We start from the raw sequence: 19,353 nt of genomic DNA, 5'->3' as shown, positions 1-19,353 counted from the left end.
CGCGCCCGTCGAAGAGGTGGAGGAATGCATGCAGACAGTTCAGAGCAGCAGTGACCACTGAAGTAGCGATAGAAAAGAGATAAAGATGCAACAGTGCGGCGAAGAAACAGAGGTTGAAGGGAGTCAGTAAGAGAAGAGTTAATGAGAAGAAAAGCCTTTGACTCCACCCTAATGAGAAGAGTTCTATGTGGGGAGCCTCCCCACACATGAGAGTTGTACTCCACACAGGGGCGGATAAAACCCGTGTATAGAGTCAACAATTGTGCAGGAGTAAAGAAGGAACGGAGTCGGCTTAGCACACCTAATCTCTTGGAAACAGATTTTACAAGAGATGTAATATGATCTTTCCAAGATAAATCCCGAGTAAAAGAAACCCCAAGCATGTTCAAGGATGATGCAGGATTAAGCTGAATATTATTAAACATTAGTGGGTACACCTGTGGAAGATTTTGTCGGGTTGATAGGTGCAAGAACTGAATCTTTGATGCATTAAAAACAACCAAATTCTTTTCACCCCAGTCAGAGATACGAGCCAAGTCAGACATTAGGTATGCTGTAGCCTCATCCCTTGTTTGTTGCCTCAGACAGCTGAATCTCAGTTAGGAAAAGAAGGTGAGGTTTAGAGGAGGAGAGGTGGTGCTTAACAGAGCGAAAGTTGGAGGAAAGGCCACGAATGTTGCAGAATGAGTGAGACAGTGGTTCAAGGCAGCTCGGGTCGTCACCAGGGGAGGGGCGGAAGGAGGGGGCATTTATGGTCCCTCTCCCCTGGGTGCTCCGAGGCTATGTATGTTGAAGCCATGATTACGGTACTTTTTTTGATTTTGGAAAAGGAAGTGTAGTGTGTACTGTGCATGTAGTCTGGTGTTAATAGTTAGAGAAACTTGTACTGGAGAGCATGCTGGCCTATTCTCCGTGTTACTGAGACACTGAAAAAGTTCAGCAAAGGGGAATGATCGGGAACATGTCCCGAGGGCTGATGAAACGGGAGCTCCAGCTCTCCCTATCATCAGCTTTCTATCCACCTTGGGAGTACTGCCCTGCTCGACTGGTACTACAGTCTACTCCTCTAAAAGCATACTTTATAGTATGCAACACTGGTTCAACCACAGCACTCCTTATGTTCGCCAAAGCAATACATGGTCGGAAGAACGCTCCCAAAGTTTATTACCCTGGCGGGGCGCGAACCCTCGTTCTTCAGTGTACGAAAACGCACATTTACCACTGTACCACAGAGGTTCCATATATATATATATATATATATTATACTTTGTTCGTGGTTCCTCTGGGTAGTGAGGGGGTTAAGGAGATCATTCTTTTACTTCCCATGTGTGAGAGATCTTTCCCAGTCTCCATAAAATCGTCAGTTAATAGCCGATAATAAAACTGAAAATTAAACATCGTAAGGAACAGTTTCATAGCCTTGTTGATAACAATGTGGCCAACATCTTTGTTGTTTTGGTTTATGGGTGATGTGATTAATGCATAATGCATGTGTGCCACGACAGACGTTACTGGCAGATTCACGGACAGATTTACGATAATATTCCTCTAGTAGCAATGATTTTGTTTTGCCAGGAAGAGCATTAGACGTGTAAAGATATAGGAAGTCTGTTTTATTTGTTCTCCCTGCAAGGAATAAATTACCGTTAAGACATGAATTGACAGGGTATCTGCAATTCCGAGTGGTGAGTAATTGTTTATGTGGTGAGGACAGAGGTAGAAGGTAGAAAGATGTATGAATTATGTGCCGGCCGCTGTGCATAGCTTCGCTCCAGTTTACATTTTTTTTCGATGTTCTTTCTTCTGTCTGTCTGTCTGTCTCTGTCTCTGTCTGTCTGTCTGTCTGTCTGTCTCTGTCTCTGTCTGTCTGTCTGTCTGTCTCTGTCTCTGTCTGTCTGTCTGTCTGTCTCTGTCTCTGTCTGTCTGTCTGTCTGTCTCTGTCTCTGTCTGTCTGTCTGTCTGTCTCTGTCTCTGTCTGTCTGTTTGTCTGTCTGTCTGTCTCTGAGCCATCTTTCTTTCTGTCTCTTACTCATCTATCTCTCTTTCATGTTGCTGTCATCCATTACTGTCACACAGTTCACCATCATCTCTCTCTTACACCTTCCCACAATTCCTATTTTTCAGCTCTTTTCCATTTCTCTGTATCTCTCAATCATCTCCCTTAGATATCTTCTTCAGCTGTTTCTTCCGTCATATTCTTCCACTTGTCTTCCATCTCTTTCTGCTCATCCCTTTCCCCCTCGGTCCTTTCCCCTCCCTCTTTTCCCCCTCACCCCTCCCTCACCTCTCACACCTGCCTTCTTGCCTAGCTCGTACTCTTCTCTCTTCTTCTGCCATCCTCTCTCACCACTACCCTCCTCTCTCTTCCATTTCTCTCAATCTCACACCCAGCCTGTCCTCTCAGCACGCTCTCCCACTCTGTCGTCTCCCCGTGCTCTTCCTCTTCTCTTTTAGCATCTTACACCTCTTCTTGTTCTCCCTCCTCTCCCTTACCCTCTCACCCTTCTTCCTTTCCCCCATCCTCTCACCCCTACTCTCATCTTTCTTTTCGCTTCCTCCTCGTTGTCTCTCTATCACACCTCCTTCTGCCCTATTGCTATCTTTCCTTTCCCCTCCTTTGCACTTGCTTTATCATCCTCGCCCTCTTTCTTCACTATTCTCCATTTTTCCCCATCCTTTCCCTTCCCTCTCTCCCTTTCTCCTTTCCTTCCCTCTACTTCTTCTCTTCCTCAGCCTTCCTCTGCTGCCTGTCTCACCTCTGCTCCCTTCCTCCCAGATCTTTCTCTGGTTCTCCCTATCACCTTTCATATCCCTTCTCTCGTACTCCCTTCCCTCCCTCTCCTCCACCTCTCATTGCACAAGTGCCCCCATTGTCACCTCTTCTCTTCCATTTCACATCGTATCTCTCGCTGCCCATTCACCTCAGCTACTATCCTGTCTTTTACCTTCTCCTCTCCTCTCACAACTCTCATATCCCCATCTCCTCCCCTCCTCTCTGCCCTCTTCCTTCTCCCTAGGACGGTGACTCCTAGAGATCACGTGGTACGTAGTATTAGGCCTCCATGATAAAGGTACCCACTCGACCCTGTTTCATCATGCCCGTACCTACCTATCCACCGTGGAATGTTGGGTACAATGACTGGATGGGTACGGCATTGGGTACTCCCGCTTACAGAGTACAAGGGAGTACAAAGGGGGGCAAACAGCCCCAGAACAATAATGGTCCTTTCGAAGCTGTTTGTTAAAGAGAAAACTATGACTGTGATATCTAATTGTATCAGACGAAGAGAAGGACAGCAGATCAAAAAGGCCCCCCTCATGATAAAGTATAGCATTCTTATTAAGTGAGCTCCTGTTCACACACGAGAAAGCACAGTACTGTACTCCAAGGGACGTGGCTGTCAAATTCCATTAACTTCTCTCAGTTTTATGACATCTTTATGTATTTTGTTGCTATCACCAGACGATCTTATGCAACTTATTAACTTCTTCACTTTTACGATATTTTTGTATTTCAGTCCTACAGCCATCAGACCATTTTCTTCTTCAAAGACGGAAAACATCCTATCAATTTCTCCATTCTCTGAAATCTCCATTACAGGAGATTTCAATGTTCACCACCACCTTTGGCGCTCCTCTCCTTTCACTGATTCATCTCGTGAACAAACCTACATCTTTTCTATCCTTAATGACCTAGAGCAGCTTGCACTGCACCCTAACTGTACCCCTGATCACCTGGAAAAGTGTTCCAACGTACTTGACTTCTTCCGTACAACTAATAATGCTTCTTACGCTGTTAATCTTTCCTCTCCGTTCTGCTCCTCGAGCCACAACCTTATCAGCTTAACCTGTCCTATCGCCCCAGTAAGGCCTGTGGAGCCTCTCAAGAAGCTGCAGTTGTCGCAATTTTGGGCTGCTGATTGGGAGACCCTCGGGCAGTACTTCTTTGATTTTCCCTGGAATGAAAATTGCTTCCATGGCCAAGAGCAATCTGAGTGTGCCTTGCACAATTCGGAGGTTATTCTCTAAGGCATAGAAGTATACATTCCTTTCTCATACCACATGACCAATGCAAAAAAAAAAAAAATGGTTTAATCGTGCTTGTTCTAATGTCGTCCGCAGCAAGGAGAGGGCCTACAAAAGATACTGGAGTCAATCCACCCCTGAATCTCATCTCCTTTATTTTTCTGCCCGGAATCGGGTTAAGTCTGTTCTTCACTCTGCTAATAATAATAATTTAATCCATACTAAATGCTCTGAACTCTCCAAGTCTTCCTGCTCATTCTGGTACCTTGACAAAAACCTTTCTGACAACTTTACCTCATTATCCTTCTCCCCTCTTTTCCACTCTGATAGCTCTGTAGCTATTTCTTTTACTGTTAAAGCAAAACTCTTTACTCAGACTTTCTCCTCCAATTCCACCTTAGACGATTCCGGTGCGTTCGTCCATCACTTCCTCCCTCTGACTTCCTCATGGCAGACATTAAAATTTTTTCAGTTTCTACCATCACTGGCCTCAGTACAAATAAGGCATCTGGGCCTAATGGGGTCCCTCCTGTTGTCCTCAAGAACTGTGCTTCTGTGCTTACACCCTGACTAGGTAAACTCTGTCGCCTTTGTCTATCAACTTATACCTTCCCTTCTTGCTGGAAGCTTGCGCTCATTCAGCCTGTCCCAAAGAAGGGTGGCTATTCCCATCCCTCTAACTATCGCCCAGTTGCTTTAACATCTTGTGTTTCGAAAGCTTTCGAGGCTATTCTTAAAAAAAAAAAAAAATTACGCATCTTTCCTACGACAACCTTCTTTCTGATCGTCAGTATGGGTTCCGTCAGGGATGCTCCACTGGCGATTTTCTCACCTACCTCTCAGACTCCTGGTCATCCTCCTTTCGGGACTGGCGAAAGCTTTACCATTGCACTTGACATTCCTAAGGCTTTCGATCGAGTCTGGCATAAATCTCTTCTGGTTTCTATCCTTCCTTATCTGCCTTCATCTCTAGCTTCCTCTCTGGTGTTTCCATAGATGCTGTTGTAGACGGCCATCATTCTTCTGCTAGAGCTATCGATAGTGGTGTCCTATCACCAACTATCTTCCTTTTATTCATCAATGGCCTTCTAAGCTGTACATCTAACCCGATCCTTTCATATGCTGATGACTCCCCACTTCACCTTTCCATCCGCTTCCTGCAGCGTCCATCTCAGCAGTCCTTTCAGCAAACAAGGGATGAGGCTGTGACACACCTAATGTGTGACTTGGCTCGTATCTCTAACTGGGGTAAGAGTAAGCTTGTTTTTAATGCATCAAAAACTCAGTTCTTATTTCTGTCAACTCGACAACATCTTCTGCAGGAGTACCTCTAATTTTTAACTATATCCAACTCAATACTGCATCATCTTTAAACATACTTGGAATTTTATTCTCTAGGGATTTATCTTTGGAAGATCATAATACCTCTCTTGTAAAATCTGCTTCCAAGGGATTAGGTGTGCTAAGCCGTCTCCGTGTCTTCTTTACCCCTGTACAGCTGTTGACTTTACAGGCTCTATTCGCTCCAGAGAAGAGTACAACTCTTCTGTGCTGGGACGCTCCCCACATACAGCACTTTTGAACAAGATGGCGTCAAAGGCTTTTCTTCTCTTTAACTCTCCTCCTCTTTTTTTTTTTTTTTTTAAATAATAGAATGGAGGAAAGAAAAACAAAGGAAATATAAAAAAACAAGTCCATGTGCCTAAAAGCATCCTCCATTCATAAATTATTTATAACAACTGGATTTTAATAAGAATGGATTAAATCTTTATGGGAAGCAACTCCCAGGAAGTGAATTTCAGCGAGTAGTGGTCCTAGGGATAAATGAATTTTAGTAAGCACAGGTTCTGTGTTGCGGCGAGGGAGTGTGAGTTCATGGACGCTAGTATTTCGGGAGAAAATGTGAAGGGGAGGCACAATTGAAGCAAGTTCATCAGAGCACTTACGGTAAAAATGTCGGTAAAATAATGCTAAGGATGCAACATCTCTACGTACTGATAATGGAGGAAGGTCCTGCTTAACGGCAGGATTATTGATTAATCTAATGGCTTGATTTTGAATTTTGTCCAACTGCCTCAGTGCAACCGCTCCACATCCATTCCACACTGGCGAACAGTATTCGATCTGAGAACGCACATGACTTTTGTATATGGTGGCCAACTGCTCGTCAGTGAAGAATTCACGAACTCTGCACAGAAGTCCCAATTTTTTTAGAAGCATTTTTAGCAAGGGATTAACATAAGCTGTCCAGCTTAGGTTGGTGTTTAGTGTGACACCTAGGATATCAATTGTAGTGGATATAGGAATATTGACATCATTTAAAAATATGTGGAAGTCTGAGGGATTCTTTCTGTTGGAGAAATTAATGTGTTTAGTTTTCTGAGCATTAAATGTGACCAGATATGTTTGTCCCCATTGAGTAATTTTAGAAAGGTCCTGGTTCAGAGAAACTGCTGTGTTTATCTAGGAATTTATAATATCAGATTGTGTAAAGGAGGTAGTAAATGTGAAAGAAGTATGAAGGATCGAGTCATCAGCATAAGAGTGAATTGGGTTATGAGTGACAGATAGGAGGTCATTTATATGAATGAGAAAGAGGGTTGGGGCCAAAACTGATCTCTGAGGTATGCCAGCATTCATGGAGTGAAAATGGGAATAAATTCCATCTACCATGACCCGCATTATTCTATTATGAAGGTAAGAAGAAATTTGAGGAACCAGTGATGCAAGGCCATAGTGTGACATCTTAGACAGTATGGCCCGGTGCCATACTCTGTCAAATGCTTTAAAATATCAAGTGCTACTGTGTGTTTTTCACCATGTTGGTCTATTGTTTTGTTAATCTGATGGGTAAGAAGGCGAAGAATGTCTATAGCTTAACGTTCTTGTCTAAATCCATACTGCCGATCATTGATTAATTTACTGGTTTCTAGGTGCCTGACTATGTGTTTGTTTATTTGTGTCTCTAAAACTTTACCGAGAAAGAAGTTGTAGAGATTTGTCTATACAGCAGTTTGATGGATCAGAAGTGGCCTCCTTTTTAGGAACAGGATGGATATTTGCTTCTTTCCAAGAGGCTGGAAAACTTGAGGTACAGATGCATAAGAGGAAAAATTTTGCCAATACGGAAGCCAACACTATGGAGGAATTTTTAAGTACTATTGAAGGAATTTCATCTGGACCAGTAGCTTTGTCTACTGAGAGATTATATAATACGGCTTGTACGTATCTTGTTTGAATCTTGGAAGGGGTATTTGAGGGGAATCAAATTCAAGTTCAGAAATAATGTGATTTTCTGTATTTAGGGTTGAATTTGTTGAAAAATATCAACAAGAAGGTAAATTTCCATTGGGGGACTGTAACGGTGGAATGGAAGAGGTGGTAGTGAAGTTAGATTGAATGAATTAAGGATAGACCAGAAAATTTTGTTATCATTTGGGTTGTTTAGTGGTTTGTTAGCTTGTCTATGAAGAAAGTTTGATTTAGAAAGATTGATGTTAGTTTTGGCATGATTTCTGATATTTCTATAATAGTTAAAGGCTTCTTTAGTTTTGGTCCTTGTATAAGTGTTATAGGCAATTGTTTTATGTTCTGTTACTCCAGCACAACTGTGGTCAAACCATTTAGGTGAAATACATCTTTTTCTGTAACTATGATGGGGAATGAATGTTTCTGTGCCAACTTAAATGAAATCCTGTATGTGGCCCAATGTGGGGTTTGCATATTGAGAGAAAAGGAGGTCCAAGGAACATCCATGAAAAAATCTGGCTCCCTTCAACCTCTTGCTCTTCGCCTCACTGTTCATCTTTATCTCTTTTCTATTGCTACTTCAATGGTCACTGCTCCTTTGAACTGTCTGCTTTTATCCCTCCACCACTAGGGCGGGTGCGTAGCACCCGTTTAGCAACAAACTCTCATCTCTTTTCTGTTCAACTCTCTGATGCAAGAGTTAACCACTACTCCCAGTCCTTTAATGTATGCAACGAGTCAACACTGGAACAGTTCCCTCTGTATGTATTTCTTACTGCTTATGATCAACCGTCTTTCAGATGCAGTCTGTCCAGGCATCTCGAATTGAACGGATCTTGAAATTGGCTTTCTCTTATCTTGTTTTTTTTTTTTTTTTCTTGGAGGGAAGGATTTGCGGGCTTCTGGCCTTTGATTCCTTCATCCTTGCATTAAAAAAAAAAAAAAAAAAAAAAATATATATATATATTCCTTTTTTAAGGCTGGATGAGTGGAAAAGTAATTCTTTTGCTCCCATGTTTAACGTTATTATTATTGTTATTATTATTTTTATTATTATTATTTTATTATCATCATCATCATGGCCCTTTTAGTTTTTGTTGTTACAATTGTTTTTTTAATCTTATTTATTTTTATGATTCTTCTGGGAGTTGGAGTGGGAAGGAAAAATCCAAGACAACAGAAACTTATGTATTCTTCTTCTTCTTCGTCTTCTTCTTATTTTTTATGTTATGGCTGTATGGTAAATTGCGAAAAAGAAGCAGGCCCCTATATATCTGAGGTACAGTCGGCTATCAGAAATCTTGTCGCGTGTCCTGCTTTTATCTCTTTGAACTCTGAAAGTTAGTTCTGTGAACTCACAGTAAAAGACACTGATGACAATGACCTGTAAAAAAAAAAAAAAAAGTCACTGTCGCCTGTCCCATTCTCGAAATTCATAAAGAAAAAGCTGGAGATGACGACAGGAATTCTGATGCCGGCTATACTTTTAACCAGCCATTATTCACCATTACAGGGCACAGTTAGCAACGATGTAGAGATGTGAGACGTATCTGACCTTCGTTAAGTGCTGCAGAAACTACCGTAAAACATATGTATCTAGCCTTACCCAGTGCAAGTCAAGTTTACAGTATCCGTCATTTTCTCTAATCTGAGAGAAATGAAATAATCTTGTTTCTTCACCCAATTCATCTCTCACTGATTTTCTTCAGATTCCTGGAGTTGTGGCTGCTATCTTTGTCCAGCATTTCTATAACAGCTATGTTTCACCCAGCCCAAGATTTTTTTTTTTTTTTTCAGTTATCCAGCTCTACATATTCTCCTGAGTGTGCATTAGAGAGAGAGAGAGAGAGAGAGAGAGAGAGAGAGAGAGAGAGAGAGAGAGAGAGAGAGAGAGAGAGAGAGTGACAGTAAACCCTAACTCACATAATGTTGAACTTTACCTTCACGGGTATTCTTTAAACCCACTTAAGCTACAAGCAAACTCACTCACTCTCTCTCTCTCTCTCTCTCTCTCTCAGCAAGTAATCCGTCTATCTATTGCCAGTCGCCATAATCCAGTAAGGGGTGGCCATTTGACTTTGAGTTATTTGTTTTACGGGGAGGGGCACTAACCCTCCGCCAACCCACTTGTTGACACGTAGGGAGCACGTATGGTTTGGTTATATGATTACCACCCAGCGTTGTAAATTGTTTCTTGGCTTACAGAAAACCATTTGGCGTATCACTCAATGTAAAGCCACCTGTAATGTAAAGAAAAGCAATAAAAAGTGACAGGAAAGATGGGAGAAATAGGAAGAGAGAAGGGCAGGCACAGAAAAAGAATGATAAAGGCTAAGGAAGAAGTAGGCAGCACTACATCAAGTGAGTGGATGATGGTCGCCACCACCTACCACTAATCAATGTAAGTAATGTAAAATCAAATCATATGTTGCTCCCCCTAAGCATTGTTGTGTATTTACGTTTTTCTGAGCTGAAACAAACTCATATTTCTTTAACTTTACCTTCATGAATATTTTTTGTACGTCTGTGTAAGCCGAAACTAACTCATTATATCCTCCGTCTATCCCCTATGAATCATTTTGGGGATGTCTAACTGTGCCAAGGCTGATTTATGTGTGTCTCCACTTACTTAGCAGAGATGCGTGTGACTTTTGCTTTCAGTAATGTCAGGTCGGCTCATTTGTTGTTATATCCCAGCCTAATGGTGTGTATATTTCAGCATGTGTGTACGTGCATGCATGCGTGCTTGCGTATACGCGGGCTTGTGTTTGTCTTTGTTTCTGTGTCTGTTACTGTGGGTGTGTTTATGCGTGTTTTTTTTTCCCCAGGTCTCAGTAAGGCGATATTGCCTTCAACTGTATTATATCTACCCTTATATATGTTTTCTTTGGAAGTCGACGCGAGTCAAACTAACTCACAGTACATGGGTTGTTCCTGCACCCTCAAGGATTTTTTTTCAAGGTCCGAGATACTTAGAGTATATGTCATGTATTTTTCTCCTCAATACTTGAGATGTTATTTGCTGTCAGTGATGCAAAACAATATTTATTCCTGAATACTTGGGAGTATGTAATTTCCGAACTCTATATTGTAATCATATTTTACCCCGCACTAGAGGCTACTTCTAAGACATAAATACATTTATTGTGTTTGGAAAGCGTATAATCATGTATAAAATTATTTGGAGATTACCAAAATACTGTATTGTAAAAACAGGAGGCATCTTAGTAAGTGCATCAGTATATGAAAACTCCAACTTTCCCCTGTACAAGAGGTGCGACGTCCAAAGACACAAAGATAGTTGATATGTGTCTTTGCTCTGCCTTGAGTTTGCACGATGTATGGCCATGAATAAAATCGTCCGGAGGTGGCCAAAATTAAGCATTTTCCCCACACTCAAAACAACGTTAAAAAAAAGAAAGACAACTGCTGTATATCTTGGCTTAGGCACGCTCCAGTCCTCTGTTACAGTCACGACTAAAATCGTTCAGGGATAAGCAGAATCAATCACATTCATGCATTTATGATCCAAAATATAATGACGTTCTCCCGTTCAAGACACAAAGACATTCAGTACTTATCTTCCGTTTTACCACGCTCTGGCCGGGTGTTTGGAAAGCGTGTAATCCCGTCTGTGCTCCGAAATGGGTGGCTGGGGGGCATGTAATGAGCGAGAGGACCCCTGGAATATTAGGCATGGAAAGCAACCTCAATCTGGGGGGTTTGGAACAGCGGGGGACCATCCCGGTGCGTGACACAAACCCCCGCTGCAGGTGGTGGAAGGGAGAGTGGAGATGATAAGGTAGTCAGGGAAAATGGAAAACTGGAAAGCAAAGGAGTCAAAGAAAACAGAGGAAAAGATTAAGATGAATTAATAACAGATAAAGACAGGACCCCCTGCTGCAAGGAAGAGTGGAAAATGTAGCAAATGAAGAAGGAAAACTGGAACGTAAGATGGTCAGAGGAGGAGAGAGAATGACCGACAGACTCACTCATGGAGAGAATAGAGGAAAAAAAAAAAAAAAGTTAGAAACCGAAGATAAGAAAGTAGAAAATAGAATCTTAAGAACACGATAGATGCATACATTTATAGATAGATAAATAGACATAGATAGCTCGACAGATAGATGTAGATAGATACAGACAGATAGATAGAAAGGTAGATAGGGGTATAAAGATACAACTTCTTCAGGAACGAAGAATGGAAAGAAAAAGATTGCGAGAATCGGAAAGGTGGAAAAAAAAAAGAAAAGAAAATCAATGTATTCAGGTGAGAGAGAGAGAGAGAGAGAGAGAGAGAGAGAGAGAGAGAGAGAGAGAGAGAGAGAGAGAGAGAGAGAGAGAGAGAGAGAGAGAGAGAGAGAGAGAGATCCAATATTTATCACCATCTCCTATTCTCATCTCACTTCGTTTATTTCCCCCCCTCTCTCTCTCTCTATCTTCCTGACCCCTGTGCAGTTTTCCGTCCCTTATCACCTCCTACTTAAAATGAATGCCACTTTCTTCTCGCCCTTATCACTCCTCCTGTCAGGCTAAGGATGCCTTTGAAGATAATGAATGATGTAAAAGAGTTTATTATCGATGGGAGTGGAAGCGTGACGGGATGTGGATGGGAAAGGGGGATAGAAGGAGTTTGTGGATCAGGTTGTTGAGAGAGTTTGGATGAGGGTGGATGTGTAGGGAGGAAGTTTGTGTGGATGTGGAAGGTGTGTGTGTGTGTGTGTGTGTGTGTGTGTGTGTGTGTGTGTGTGTGTGTGTGTGTGTGTGTAGGTAAGTATGGATGGAAAGGAAAGGCGCGTGGATGAGGAAAGGTGAATGAGGAAAACGTGTGTATGTGTGGGTTGGTAGGGAAGTGGGAAAGGGGAAGTGTGTGTGTGTATGTGTGGATTGGAAACGGGAAGTGTGTGTATGTGTATAGCTTGGCAGGGAAGTGGGAAACAAGCCGTATGAGTATGTGCGAGTTCGTAGGGAAGTGGGAAACGGGACGTGTGTGTGTGTGTGTGTTCCTGTGGGTGTGTTAGGTGAGTGTTGAAGGCTGTAAATAATGGCTGGATAGAAAGGGTGTGTGAATGGGGAAGGAAGAATGTGAGGGTGAAAGGTGTGCGAGTGGGGAGGGAAAGTTGGATGGGAAAGTTGTATTGATATGTTGGCTGGGATGGTGTGAGCGAGGATGGATGGATGGATGTAAAGGATGAGTGTGGGTTAGAAAAGTGAGAGGGAAGAAAATGAGAGAATAAGGAAGCACATATTGATGGCAAGAAATATTTAGAGTGGAAGCGATTTGAAAATGGGAGGAATTTAACACTGGAAATTATGTGACAGAAGAATGATATATGATAAGAGAAGGGCATGAGGGTGGGAAAGTTTTTGTGGAGTACAGTATGTACGATGAGGAAACAAAATTTATATGTGACTTTTAGAAGTGCAGGGGATGAGGATTGTATAGAGCGATAGAATGAGAAACTTCGTGTATTTAAGGTTATAGAAAAACTGATTTGAACGATAACAGTGTATTAGAGGAGAGACCAGTGAGCGGAGAGAGGGATGATGTAGGTGTGCCAGTGTGAGGAGGAGAGGATAGGGAGAGGTGTTTTCTTGGGACAGGGCATAGAAAAGAGAAGCGAATATGTGAAATATCATGGCCCATGTAGAGGATTTTAATAGGTGGTTGAGTGGAGAATGGCTGCCTGGATGGTTTTGGGAGAACGAGAGGGGAAGGGGAGTGGAAAAGATAAGATGGTAACGGGGACTGTAGGATATGAAGGGAAGGGTTCGTGCACCAAGACTTATGAGTAATATAGATAAAACTGAGAAACGTGCAGGAAAGACATTTGGGTGCGAGTGAAATGGATGATAAAGGTTGAAAAGCATATCATACTTTGCTCTATCCGGCTCAGTGAACTAATTAACTTTAGAGGAGGAAAGGCCGCTCCTCACCTGCATGAGGCCATGTTATGTCAGTGGAAATAAGTTGGTATGATTTATATCACACTGAGAATAAGTTGGTATGATTTATATCACACTGAGAATAAGTTGGTATGATTTATATAGCTTTGAAGGACATAGCCATTTGTCCGAGGAGTCACACCTGAGCCAAATAAAAGTATTTGGTGGTACTGTAAATGAAGTTGTGTGTGTGTGTGTGTGTGTGTGTGTGTGTGTGTGTGTGTGTGTGTGTAAGAGAGAGAGAGAGAGAGAGAGAGAGAGAGAGAGAGAGAGAAAGGAGAGAGAGAGAGACTGTAATAAAGAGGTTAGTCTCCAGCCTGAGCAGTCTATTTGAAACTGAGGCAAGTCCTTGCAATGCACGGATAATCCCTTTTCTTCGAGGGATGTTTTCTAAGATAAATAAATTTGTCAGGAAATAGCCACCCTTCACCCCAACCCACAAAAAAAAAAAGAAAAAAAAAAAAAGCTCAGCCTCCGGTTGAATAAAGAGAAGTCCTCTCTCAATAATCTCTTGCTCCACTTTTTTTTTCCTCTCTCTCTCTCTCTCTCTCTCTCTCTCTCATACACACACACACACACACACACACACCAAAAATAAATAAATAAATAAATATGTAAATTAGAAAAAATTCTGGTCAATATCAATAAAAAAGGCAAGGCATGTTTCTTTTGCTGCAAACTACAATGGCATTATACTTCTCATCGGTAAGTCAACTGACCCTGCCACCATGCTTAACCCCACCTCCCTTCTGTTTGGCCCCCTTGTAAAGTCATCACAATCTGACCTCAGCCCTGGAGCAGGTGTTCTATAATTTTATGGAATTTCTGTTGTTATTAGTGTCTCCTCGGTGTATAATATATTCTTGATGTTTTTTGTGTCTGTTTGTCTGTTCGCTTTTTCCCCTTCTCTCTTCATATCTTTATTTTTTTGTCCTTTATATTCTCTTTGTATCTGTGCTCTATTTCATCGTATATCCATCTGTATATCTCAGTGCATAATCTCTCTCTCTCTCTCTTGGATCATTTTCTTGCTAGCCTTTGCTAGTTTTAATTATCCTTTGCGGCCCAGTTTGCATGCACATTATAATAGGCATTTCCTCCGTTTCCCCTCGGGGTCGACGGGGTTAAAGAGAGGGTACTTTTATGTTCTTTTATATGTATATATATATATATTTTTTTTACTGAAACGAAACAGGTTAACTCAAAAGAGCTTGTGGAATGACATGGAAGGACAGGTATGGCAGAGGAGACTATATTGTTACTCTTTCTTATGTGTTTATATCATCATCTCAATCATCAGCCATTGCAAGTCCACTGCTGAACAAAGGCCTCCGCCAACCTTTTGCACGAAATCCTTGTCTGAGACAATCTCTGCCACGTCTTGCCTGCAAACTTCTCTATCTCATCTCTCCACCTTCTGTCTGGCCTTTTTCTGCTACGCTTACAGTCTCATGGAGTCCAGTCAGTCAGCCTTTTGCTCCATCGGATATCCCCTGTTCTTGTTACATGACCTACCCACCTCCATTGATGTTATCTTAGAACTTCTATAATGTCTCTGATTTTCGTCTTCTCTCTCACTCAAGTTGATCTTTTACCGTCTCTTAAAGATATTCCCAACACTGACCTTTCCATTGCTCTTGAGAATGGATTAGTTGATTTTCCATTGATTATGTCAGTTTCCAGGTCTCACAACTGTACGTCGTAGCTGGGATTATATATTCTTTACATACGCTTCGTTTCATGCATACTGGCAAGCTACTTTTCATGATGTCTTTATGTTTACCGAAAGCTATCATGGTTTTTCGTTAGTTTTAGTACTGTAATTGCCCTAAGTAATTGTAATTTTCGATTTCAAGAATTTCTTCGCATATTTTGATGACGCTCTTTGGTGTATTTGGATATTAGTATTACTCCGGTTCATCTTTAACCCCAGTTTGAGACTTTCTCTATTTTGGTCATTTAACATTTCTTGCAGTGTCTCTGAGATTAGGACAATGTCATCTGCAGATCTTAAATGGGTTAGCTTTTCTCCATCTATGTTTACTCCTTTGTTCTCCCAGTCTAGCTTTCTGAAAAATACTTTCTAGGCATGCTGTAAATAATTTTGACGAAACTGTATCCCCTTGACGCACGCCCTTCTCAATTTAAATTTTTCCCGAGCCTTTATGCAATTCAGCTGTAGCAGTTCCATCTTGATATATGTTTTCGAGCAGTTTTACAATGTTCTCATTCACTCCTTGTTCTCGCAATTAATTGATAATTACTATGTGCTCCACCGAGTCGATAACCTTTCCGTAATCAACAAAACCTAAGCACGGTTGTTTATTATACTCTGTAGTTTTCTCAATTAGCTGATTCATTGTGTGTAAATAAGTAGTCGAACAGCTGCTTCGGAATCCTGCCCGCTCACGAGGTTGGTTTCCTTCCAATTTTGTTGTTTTTCTGTTAATAAGGACGGAAATGAAGTCTGTAAATAATTGGTCATAAACTAATGGATGGATAGTTACTAAGACCCTCTGAGTCGCCTTTCATGTAAAGTAAAACAGCAGTTGCATTACACCATGTTTTGGAATTTTCTTCTTTTACACCGAGTAAATAAGTGGGCGAGCCTGATTTGTACTTCTACTCCTGCATCCGACAGTGAATCTGCTAGTTTTCCATCTTCTCCTGGGGACTTCCTTCTGTTCATACTTTTAAATGTTCATTTCGTGTGGTGTTACCTCTGGTTTCACTTGTGTCAACTGAAAACTTAGCTATTGGTACTATTGTCTGTGATGCATACAGTTCTCTGTAAAATTCTTCAACTCTCTTCACCACCTTATCTCTGCATTTAATGCCTTCACCGTTTCTGTCTTTCAGTGATATAATTTGTTGCTTTCGTAGGATCATTTTACTTGGACCTGTTTCAGACTTATTCCTTTTTTTGATGGTTTCTCTTATCTGATCCATGTTTCTCTTTTTTTTCTTCTTCTTTCTCTCTTGTTGATAAGCTTATTTAATTCCGCTCTTTTTATTTCGTCTTTCCTTGTTTTTACTTTCATCTCCTTTCTTTTCATTAGCTCGAGGGTTATTTTCTATTACTTGTTGGCTTTGGTTGTATTAACTGTCCCTGCTGCCTCCGCTGATTCTCTTAGCACTTTTGTTAGTCTGTCATTCAACTCATCAGTGTCACACTCAGCATAACTTTAAATTTATTCGTTATTTCTAACTGAAATGCACCTTTGTTTTCGGTTACTTTTATTGATCATATTTTGTTATTTTTAATCAGCTTCTTTCTTTCACTCCTGAAATTAAACCTGACTGTGCAACCCACCATTCTATAGTCACTCCTTATTATTTACTTTGTTGATAACTGTGCTAGGTGGTAGGTGGGGACGCCCACCATCCACTCACTCAATGTAGTGCTGCTTTTGAGTGTCTGCACTTTCACCTCTCCTCCATCCTTCTTCTTTCTTTCCCTCATTCTTCCGTCTTCCTTCTGCCTACGGGGAATTTACATTCCCTCTTCTGTCTTTCTTTCCTTCATTCTATCCTCTTCCTTCTGCCTATGGGTGGCTGTACACTGAGTGACAAACCAAATGGTTTCCTCTACACCAGGAAACCATTTACTACGCTGGGTGGTAACCATATAACCAAACTATGGCACCTGGTGGTTTAGTGTGTAACTAAGGCGCTCCAATCAGATTAAGTCTGTGTAGGTTTATATCAAAAGGGTTGGTTGGAGTTTATTGCTCACATAATGCCACTCAGAGATGAGTGAGGCTGTTCACTCTCATCTTAAATGTCAGGTCCAACTTGCCTAGCCCCGGGCTCCTACGCTTCTCATGGGGCAACACAGGATTGGATGTTGGATGGGTGGATGGATAGCTGTTTACTTCTATGGTAGGGCATGACACAAAATAGCTGCATTACAAGTGTCTATTGTGTAACAACAGTAACATGTATGAATATATTTGGTTCGAGACAATATCTTCTTTGTCATTTATTCATACTTATTTATTAGGCTATTTATTTTTTATTTACCTATATGTTTTATGTTCCTACAATTAAACAAGTTACGGTATCTAAGAAGTGCTTGTGGAGTGACATGGAGAGATAGAGGAACCAATAACACAACACGCTTTACGCTGCGTAAAGCGTGTTGTGTAGATGTTGATGTACGATAAAGGTAACGTTAATACTTTGTACAGTACTGTGAAGTAGTTCGGCCATATGGAGGGTAGGAGAATGAATGAGAGAGAGTGTATGAGAGTGGGATGGTTCAGAGGAGAGAAGACAACGACCAGGACAGTGATGAGAGGTAAAGTGTGAATCACAAGGGAGAGTAATTTATTGTGGAGAGAGGAGTCTTTACTGTGTAGGGAAAGGGTTGTCTGGAGATTTTTTTTTTTTTTTATCGATACACCTCTCACAGTTTGGGACGTGAGGCAATAGATATACTGAGTGGAATTTAATGATAAACCTTAATCCTTTCATTCAGAGGACGTTGTATGTATTTTAATTCTTGTCGTAAATAGACAGTTGTCTTCAGACTGAGAGTCCCCTATTATAGAATGGGTTAGTGTTGGCTATAATTATCTACCTCGTCCAGTTTCAAAATCTTCACTTAAGCTGGATTATATAGCCTGGAAAAATCGAGTACAATTTGTAAATGGCGTAGGGATTTTTTCTTTCCCCCCACAACCTTGCCCTTCATCTCACACTGCCTAATTCATTTTCCTGTGATATATATATATATTCAGTCTCTCTGTCTGCCTGTCTCCCCTCTCCCCCCCCCTCTCTCTCTCTCTCTCTCTCATCCAGTTCAACCTCTTAATGGGAAGAAAATTACAGCGTCTTTTTATAAGCATTTTTGGCCACGACCATCATGTGTTTCAGTATGGTTATTGGACTAGTTCACAATGTGCCCCACTCTCTTTTCCATTTCACCATTTCACCTTCAGTTATTTTCTTTCTTATTTATTCTTTTGTACAGGTAATTTCTCTGTGCAGCTACTTAAAGAACAGGAATAATATTTTAAACCGTACACTCAGGGATGTCTCTTATAGTTTATTCTTGCTAAATCCAACCTAGGAGATATTTTTAACCGAGGTGTTTGATAAATCTTTCATTAACATCTTCATTATCCCCTTATTAACCCTCTATTATACCCTTATTAACCCTTCAGTACCTCGTTATTATTCCTTCATTAACCCTTGTTAACCCCTTAACCCATCATTAAACCTTCACTCTTCGTTAACCCTTCTTTAGCCCTTCATTAACCTTTCCTTAACCTTTTATTTACCTTTCATTAACTCCTTATGAACCCTTCAATAGCCTGGTATTATCCATCTATCCATCATCCAATCCTATATTGCCCCATGAGAAGCGTAGGACCCCGGGGCTAGGCAGTTGATCCCGACATTTAAGATGAGAGTGACCAGCCTCACTCATCCCTGAGTGGCATTACATGAGCAATCAACCCCAACCACCCTTTGGATATAAACCTTCACCGGCTCAATCAATCCGATTGGAGCTAGATAATTACCCACTAAACAACCAGGCGCCAAAATCTGGTTATATGGTTACCACCCAGCGTAGTAAATGCTTTCCTGGTGTACAGGAAACCATTTGGCTTGTCACTCAGTGTAGAGTCACCCACAGGCTGAAGGAAGAGGAAAGAATGAAGGAAAGAAAGACAGAGGAGGGAGTGTAAAGTCACCCGTAGGCAGAAGGACAAGGAAAGAATGAAGGAAAGAAAGACAGAAGAGAATAGAAGGAAAGAAGGATGGAGAGGAAAGGGCAGACACCCAAGAGCAGCCCTACATCGAGTGAGTGGATGGTGAGCGCCCCCACCCTTCATTATCTCCTTCATTAGTAGGAGTCTTTCTCAAGTTAAATAAAATCGTCTGAAGGCAGCAAAAACAACTTAAACTAATAGCCATCATTGTGAAGGCCTTAATAACCCTTGACTGCTCGGAATTTTCTTGACGGAAAGAAAACGTTTGGTGACAGCGCAATGATAATTCCGTAAGTGTACGAAGTGTGGAAAAAGAAGTTAGTCAAGATGGTTTTTTAATTCTGTGAGTACTTGGATTTATCTCAGTTGAAGAAAATCTTCTGATATTAGGATGAATAAATTACCCAAGCGC

The sequence above is a fragment of the Coenobita brevimanus genome, chromosome 24 (assembly GCF_032717465.1).
Source record: "Coenobita brevimanus isolate Jiangsu-jjx chromosome 24, ASM3271746v2, whole genome shotgun sequence".
Lineage (NCBI taxonomy): Eukaryota > Metazoa > Arthropoda > Malacostraca > Decapoda > Coenobitidae > Coenobita > Coenobita brevimanus.
The sequence above is the reverse complement of the archived record's forward strand: the minus strand, read 5'-3'. Positions refer to the sequence as shown.